Source organism: Manis pentadactyla, chromosome 10 (genome assembly GCF_030020395.1).
Source record: "Manis pentadactyla isolate mManPen7 chromosome 10, mManPen7.hap1, whole genome shotgun sequence".
In the NCBI taxonomy this organism is placed as follows: domain Eukaryota; kingdom Metazoa; phylum Chordata; class Mammalia; order Pholidota; family Manidae; genus Manis; species Manis pentadactyla.
In genome coordinates, this window is record NC_080028.1 from 56,124,131 (window position 1) to 56,131,939 (window position 7,809).

The window sequence follows — 7,809 nt, forward strand, 5'->3', positions numbered from 1 at the left end:
TTGCAATAGCATAAAAATACTAAATACTTAGAGATAAATATGACAAAAGATTACAAGTCCTGTACACTGAAAACTATAAACACTTACTGAGAGAAATTTTAAAAGACCTAAAGAAAGATCTTTCTTTAAAAAAGATGATGCACTGTATTCATGATTTAGAAGACTCAGTGTTGTTAAGACGTCAGTTCTTCCCAAATTAAATATATAGATTAAATGAAGTCCCTTTCAAAATTAAACAGACTTTTTGTAGAAATGACAAACTGATTCTAAAATTCATATGGAAATTCAAAAGTTATAAGCAAAATAACTTTAAGAAATAAAATAAAATTGGCTTACAGATGTTAAATATTCCCAAGGCCAAATGAAGATCATGCCTCTCCCCTCCCTTAAATGACATTTGAGACTTAATGCCCCTCTCCCCAGGACCAGTTCTAGGTATTACCTCCAAAGACATTTTCTCATTTCATCCTTACTATAACCCTAGAAGTTTAGCATTATTATCTCCCTTTACAGACAAGGAAACTGAGGTACAGGTAAACTAAGAAACTTGCTCAAGATCATTCAAGTTCTGTCCATGTTCTTCAAGGATATGGTCTTTAATAAAAAGAAAAGGATATATGGGTTGACTTAGATTCTCTCTCTTGACTTAGCCTTTCTCTCTGTTTCTCTCTTTCTAGCTATTAGAAAACATTACAAGTAACACATTCGCCTTAAGAATTAGGATTGCAAAGGGCCATCTTTTGACAGGATAACTACTCCAAAATGATGAAACAATATGTGCTCAAAATCACTTCCTCTTCTTGTATCAGAATTTTTTCATGTAAATTGATAATGTAGTCTCCTTTCCTTTACTGAGCTGTTGCAACTGAAGTCTTTTTCAAGTGTTCTGACATCTACTTTTCTGAGATTCCCTCCCAATTTCTCTTATGACAATGATTATATACCTACACGATAACATCTACACTATGTCACATGGCATACAAAACAATCCTATGTGTAACACACCATCAAGGCCCAGGAATTGCCTACTTATTTCCAAGTCCATTTGCCCCTAATTATATCACAGAAAAGAATTTGGAGAAGGCTTCGATTTGTTTTATGAAATCTGGTTTATCACTATAGCAAACATTCCAATGTATTGAAGATATTCTTTAGGCGAAGCACAGTGATTGATGGTAATGCAAATATAAAAGAGCATCCTTACTTCTGTGTTTTTCCTTGACAGCTCTCCAAGAATCATCTGACAATCTAATTTGTTTCTAAACTACTCCTATATCCAAAGAAACACACACCTTCCCTATGTCCCAAGAATTCCACTATTCTACATTCACTCATAAATCTTAAGAATTCATACTTATTCTCCTTATTCTTCAATACCAACTAGGCCTCCAAAGACCCTGAGACTCATATGCGTACTCTCTGTCCAAAGAAAATGCTCTCTCCCACTCCGTTCCAAACACCCACCCTTCTGGCTACTTTTACTAAAACTTATGTTACCTACTTGAGAATATTGAGCCATATAGGCAGATTCATCTTCTATTGACTGCCACATCTGAGGTCTACCATCACATTTTCCCCTCCCCAAGTGTAAAGTCTCCAAGGAAACAAATCTTTGGAAACTCCTCATTCTGGCACTGGTAGAGAAAAATAATCAGAAATTGGTTTTTCATATAGGGCTTAGTCCAAACTCTCCAACTTTTCTCACTCATAATTTTATCTTGCATGTGGTAGGTACCCAGAGGATCCACTGCCTATTAAAGAGGCTGGAAGACAGAGAGTCAGGGGATGCAGATGCAGAATGCAGAGACAAGGAGGGTAGTTTGGTTTGTCACTTCTTGGGTCCTGCCCATGATTCTGAGCCAATACAGGAGACTCAGGATGGCTGGGACATAAAAATCCCTTGGAACCAATAAGGATGTGCCATCTTAGCTGCAGGGGGACAGACGAAGTTGGGATGGAAAAAACGCCAAAAGTCAAGACCAAAATGAAAGATCAACCTGTTCAGAAACTGGTCAGAGAAATGTTGCAGGATAGATTAAGAGAAGTTGCTCAGATATCAGAAAGAGCATTGAGAGGGTGTTAAGGCCCAGGCCTGATGTGGGGCTATCTACACGGGCAGCTGCCTAGGATGACATAGATGCCTACACAGCTGGGGAAGATCCCACATAGCAGAGGCCCCTCCTCCCTTGACTTCAACCATCACCGGAGCTTCTACTTCACCTCGGACATCAAGAAAATCCCTGGGCAGCCTGGAGCTCCCCACAGCCTATAATTCACTCTGCTCACAACTCCCTGGAGCCAGCCAGGACAGAAAACTTCTGAGAATTTCCATAACTCCTTTGAATTGCATAAGCCTTTGACTCTAACCAGGGCTTGCCTTTTCCAGCAAATTACTTGTAAAGATTTGGCTCAAATGCGCACCCTTCTACTTCTCTCGTCATAGGAAATGAGACACGTGAGAGAAACCAGGGTCATTTCAACACCAGTCTCTACCCCGAGGCTGAGAACTACTTGTTCCTTGAAGCCATCCAGCCTGAAAAGGGAAGTGCTGATTTCTCACCTACCCTGTTGCAGACAGAGGCAGTGGTATCAGGAGGCTTTGGGGAGATATCATCATTTCCCTTCTGTTGGAACGCTCCTAGCAAAAGCATTCTCATAGATCTATGTGTAGATGTGACAAGTAGGCTGTAACGTGTTAGGTTCAGAGAGCTGAATCTAAATTGAGCCCAAGGAGGTATAAAAACTGTCCCCAAGGAGCACACACTAGAATTTTCTCCTCGGATATCGGTTCTCATATTTGGTGCTTGAGTTTGGGTTACTATATTGGCAAAACATGATCCGACGTTCATCAGTTGCACCCCATTGAAGCCAAGTAGGACCTCATGATCTTCTGCCTTTGGGCTCCACTATTTTATAGGATATACTAACTGGAAGGGACCAAGACCCCCTATGCATCATAATAGACAACTGAGGGAGGAGCTAACGTCAATCAACAAGTGTCAACTTAAGTGCCTCTTCAGTAACTGCACACTTGAGTCACCATTATAGCAATCAGACATCAACAGGTAGATGACACAGCTTGACTGCAGGAAGCCCAGTATAATAAGCCAAGACACAAAATACTATTAACTCAATCCCAAATAACCCTTTCCCCTTCCCACACGGTTCTTTAGCCATGCTGACCTTCTGTCTGTACCCAGAATGCATCAGGTCACGCCTACCTCGGGACCTGTGCACCCCTGGTTTCCTTTCCCTGTAATTCTCTCCCTGGGGTCTTTATATGGTTCAGTCTCTCTTAGGAGGGACCTCATTGACCACACATAGGGTTCTCCAACCTTCCCTGATGTCACTGTTTCAGTCTTCCTAGCCCTCACCCAACACAATATGAAATTATTTTGTTTCTTTATTGTTTATTTTCTCTCTTCCTTACTACAATGAAAATTCTCTGAAAGTAGATAGCTTGTTTGTTTCATTATTCACTTTACCTCCTGTGCCTGGCACACAGTAGGCCTTCATTGAATGTTTGTGGAAGGTGGACTGAGAAAGATGGACAAGCAGTATGAGCTACAAGAGCTTCATAGAAGGGAGAGAATTCTGGGGACTGAATGGTCACAGGGAGCTGCACCTAGGGGGCAGGCTTGAATCTGGGCCTCGGAGAATGGGCAGATGATTCAGACACCTCCATGAGCCTGTTGTCTTCCATGGAGGCCACTATAGGTAATGATGCAAAGAAGGCTTTGATGGCATAGAAATGTTACAAATGCTTATCAAGAAAAAAGCATATGCTCAAGAGACGCTCTAATTAATGTACCAAGAGCCACTCAAATCCACTCCTGTCAATCTCTTCAACAAAATTGTACTCATTCCAGGCAAGGGAACAAGACCATTGCCAATCCTGAACTCCTTGTCAGAATTGGGCAGTGCTGAGCTCCCCTCTCCCATATCTCAAGAATAGCCATCCTCAGGAACCTCCACGTCAGGGAGAATCGGAGCTGAGATTTTACTCTGGTCAGTCTGAAGGCAAAGCCCAGGCTTTCTCCACGGTTTCTACACTGTTCACTGTTCTGAAGGGGAACACTGGAAAAACTCTAATCCCATTTTATTGATGAGGCACAGAAAGGGAGAGGCAGCCACCCAGCCTGGAAGGGGAAAACCCAGGTTTGGGCTGCAAGGAGATTTCTAAGGTACCACACCTTACCCCCTGCCCCACCACTTTGCACCACCTCCTCCCAACATAAAAACCTTGTTTCAAACCACCCGAGGAGCCCCCATGAGAGGGGATAAGAACCTGCGGATATGCAGAAGTAAGAACATGTGGAGGCCAGACAAGCAGAGAGGTGGGAGCTCGCTGGACCTAGAGCAGTTATTTCTGAAACAGTCTTCTCAGAACAAGACTCATTCTGATCACTGACAGTTTCTGGGAAACTAGGCAAAGGAATGATTGTCTGGGAGATGGTGGAGGTCTCCCTCTTGGGAGCAAGCAGGGAGGACAGCTGAGTGGCAGTGGCAGTCATCCGGGGATCACAAAATGACTCTAGTCCTGTTTTCATGCATGCAAAATGCAGATAACACCATTGACCGCACATATCTGTCTGAGAGAAGTTAGCAATAGCAGTTTAACAGTAACCTATTGCACTGAGTATGCATTACACTGCTTTCAGGGCTTTTCATATATAAATTCTCATGAAGCAAGACACACACACACACACACATTCTTATGAATTTATCTCTCAAAACCTTATGAAATGCACACTTTTGTGATCTCTGTGTTACTGATGAGAAAGTGAGGCACAGAAAGATTAGATGATGTGTCCAATTACAGCAAGTAATTGGTAGAGCTGGGATGTGAACCCAGGTACTCTAAGCTCCAAGACTGGAGATCTTTAGTACTGTGCTAATCAAGTATTATAATTCAGGCAATAGAGCTTTTTGACAGTAAATTGCTTCATACCTATTAGCAAACACTTTACTTGATGACAGATTAGAAGCTCCAAGAAGGGAGATGCATGTCTGTCTTGTGCTTAGTCTACAATGAGCAAATAATGCATATTTCATGAACTGGAGGGGGTGAAGAAAAAGGGAAGGAGGGAGGGAAGGCAGGCAGGCAGGAAGGAAGGAAGGAAGGAAGGAAGGAAGGAAGGAAGGAAGGAAGGAAGGAAGGAAGGAGGAAGGGAAGGAGGAAGGGAAAGAGAGAAGGAAGGAAGGGAGGAGGAAGGAAGGAAGGAAGGCATAAGATGAGGATTCAGATGGTAGCAAAGGGATGGAACTTCGCCATCTGGAACCAAGGAAGAATAGAATGCAGAAATATGTTTCTAAATGGGGATCCTCTGATACATGCTTGAAAAGCCCTCTGCCAGATTTTCAGAGGAAATTTGCAATTCACTTATATCTATATCTATATCTATACCTATATCTATTTTAAAACTCTGTAAGTGATCACTTCTTCCTTCGTGTTTTGATGGTGTACACAGTGGAGTCCAGTGTAGAGAGGACCATATGTCTGGTTGTACATATGCATTAGAGGTATGTATGGAGTTCTGTGTACAAACAGAATCACACAGGTCTGCCTAACTTTGGTGTGCACAGTTGTGCAAAGATGTGATTTTATATGTGTATATGATAGGACCTACCAATGAGTGTCTGCAGGATTGGGTGCACACGCATATGTGCACTCAGTTAATAACATACTAACACATATTTGAGCTTACCGTGTGCCAGGCTCTGTTCTTTGCAAGTATCACTGCATTTAATCCCCACAGCAGTTATGGATGCACCCAGTTATGCACTTGTGCGTGGCTCTGTCTGAGCTGTGCATACACAGATTTTTGTTAGTTAAGCACGGGCTCAGACTGGCTGTCAATTTTCTGCTGCTTAACCCAAGTTACGTGAATAATGCCAGGAAGGCACACTTTCCTGGGCTGGAAGAAGTAACAATGAATTAAAAGGTAGATCATAAAGTCCTTTCAAAATACCATCCACTTAAGAAACAGCAGACACCCAGCCTGAATTTTCTTGCTGTGTAAACACATTCTCACTGCCCCACTCCCTTAAATAAGGCTCACTCCACTTTGGCATCCTTGCAAACACATTTTTTTTACAGTTTATTTTTCAAAAACAAGATTGCTCCCTCGGCAACTGTTTCCAAGCACATTCCCTCATTCTGAAAGGGGGAGGGAAAGAGCAGAGAGAACCACTTGTTACTATACAGGGAATGAGACCAGGGGTGGAGGGTAGGGGGGGAGCCAGAGTTGGGCAGATGCAGGGAAGCTAATGGTGGAGGAAAATGTACTACCCCAAGATAGAATCAGCCAAATGCCCCCTGACCCAGCAATGTTTCCCCTGGGCCCAGTGATTGCTAGTTGGTTCAAAGGCTGCAGTCTGAGTACCCCAACTAGAATCATCCTCTACCCCACCATATGTGTGTGTGTGTGTGCACACGCGTGCACACACACACACACACACATACACAAACACATACATACTATTAAAGGCCAGAGGCCATCCCTGAAGTAGTCTACTGGAGCTAATGAGGAGATAAAAATTATTTCCCTCAGAGAGGGGACATCTTAACAATGGCACTTCCTCAGTAGTGTGTTGACTACACAAAGCAGCAGAGACCCTGGGGCAGGGGGCGGGGTGGAGCTAGGAGACCAGAAGAAAGGAGCTCTTTCCAACCCAATCTGTGTCTTTAATCCAATTCCCAATTCTGTTCCATACAATTCATTCCATTCCATCCTATCTGAACATTTCACCCCCACATCCCTCCATGCATTCCACACAAAGCTATTTCCATTCTCAGCGATTCCATCCCATTCAAATTCCAACTCAATCCCTTCGATTCCCATTCAATCCATTGCTCTTCCTTTGTGTTGTTAATTTTGCGTTCTTTTAGGTTTCTTTCATTTTGGACTGCAATACACTATAAAGGGCTTGTTCAGTAATATTAAGTCTCATAAAGAAGTTTCTCATGGCAGTGAAGAGGCAGTATTGCACAGTGATTAACCCATGGTTTTGGACGCTATATTGGTCAAGATAGATGAGGTCATAGTGCAGTAACAAACACCACCCAAATTCCATTCATGCAATTTGGTGGTCGTAGGCTGCTCAGGCTGCTAGAACAAAATATCAGTGGCTGAGCGGTTTAAACAACAGAAACTTATTTCTGACAGTTTTGGAGGCTAGGAAGTCCAAGGTCAAGGGACCAGCAGATTTGGTGGCTGCTGAGAACTCTCTTCCTAGCTTTCAGTGGCCAACTTTTTAATGCGTCCTTCCCATGGCATGATAGCATTCAAGAGAAAAAGTTCTTGGGTGTCTTTTCTTATAAGCACATGAATTCTTCATGAACCAGCATAAACTTAATCACATCCAAAGGCCTCACCTCCAAATATCATCACAATGCATTTTGAGGGGACACAGACATTCAACCTGTAACAGTGCCCCTCCTTGGTCACCTGGGGCTATGCTCCGATCATTCTCCCATTGCAACCCAGGCCCATAGAGCCATAACCATCTGGGACATTGCCATTCAGCAGAGCAGAGGGAAAGAGAATGTTTTAAGCTAAGCACTGGCCTCAGCCTTCAAGAGGCACATGTCCCTTCTGTAAACAAACATTTCCTTGATCAAAAGCAAGTCACAACAGTGGAATTCAGTCAGAGCAGAAGAATGAAAAAAGGGGAAGATAGCTTCAGGGACATATAGGATAACATCAAACAGACCAATATTTGCATTATAGGGCTCCTAGAAGGAGAAAGAGGGAGAAAGGGGCAGAAATCTTATTTGATGAAATAATGGTTGAAAGCTTCCCTAAC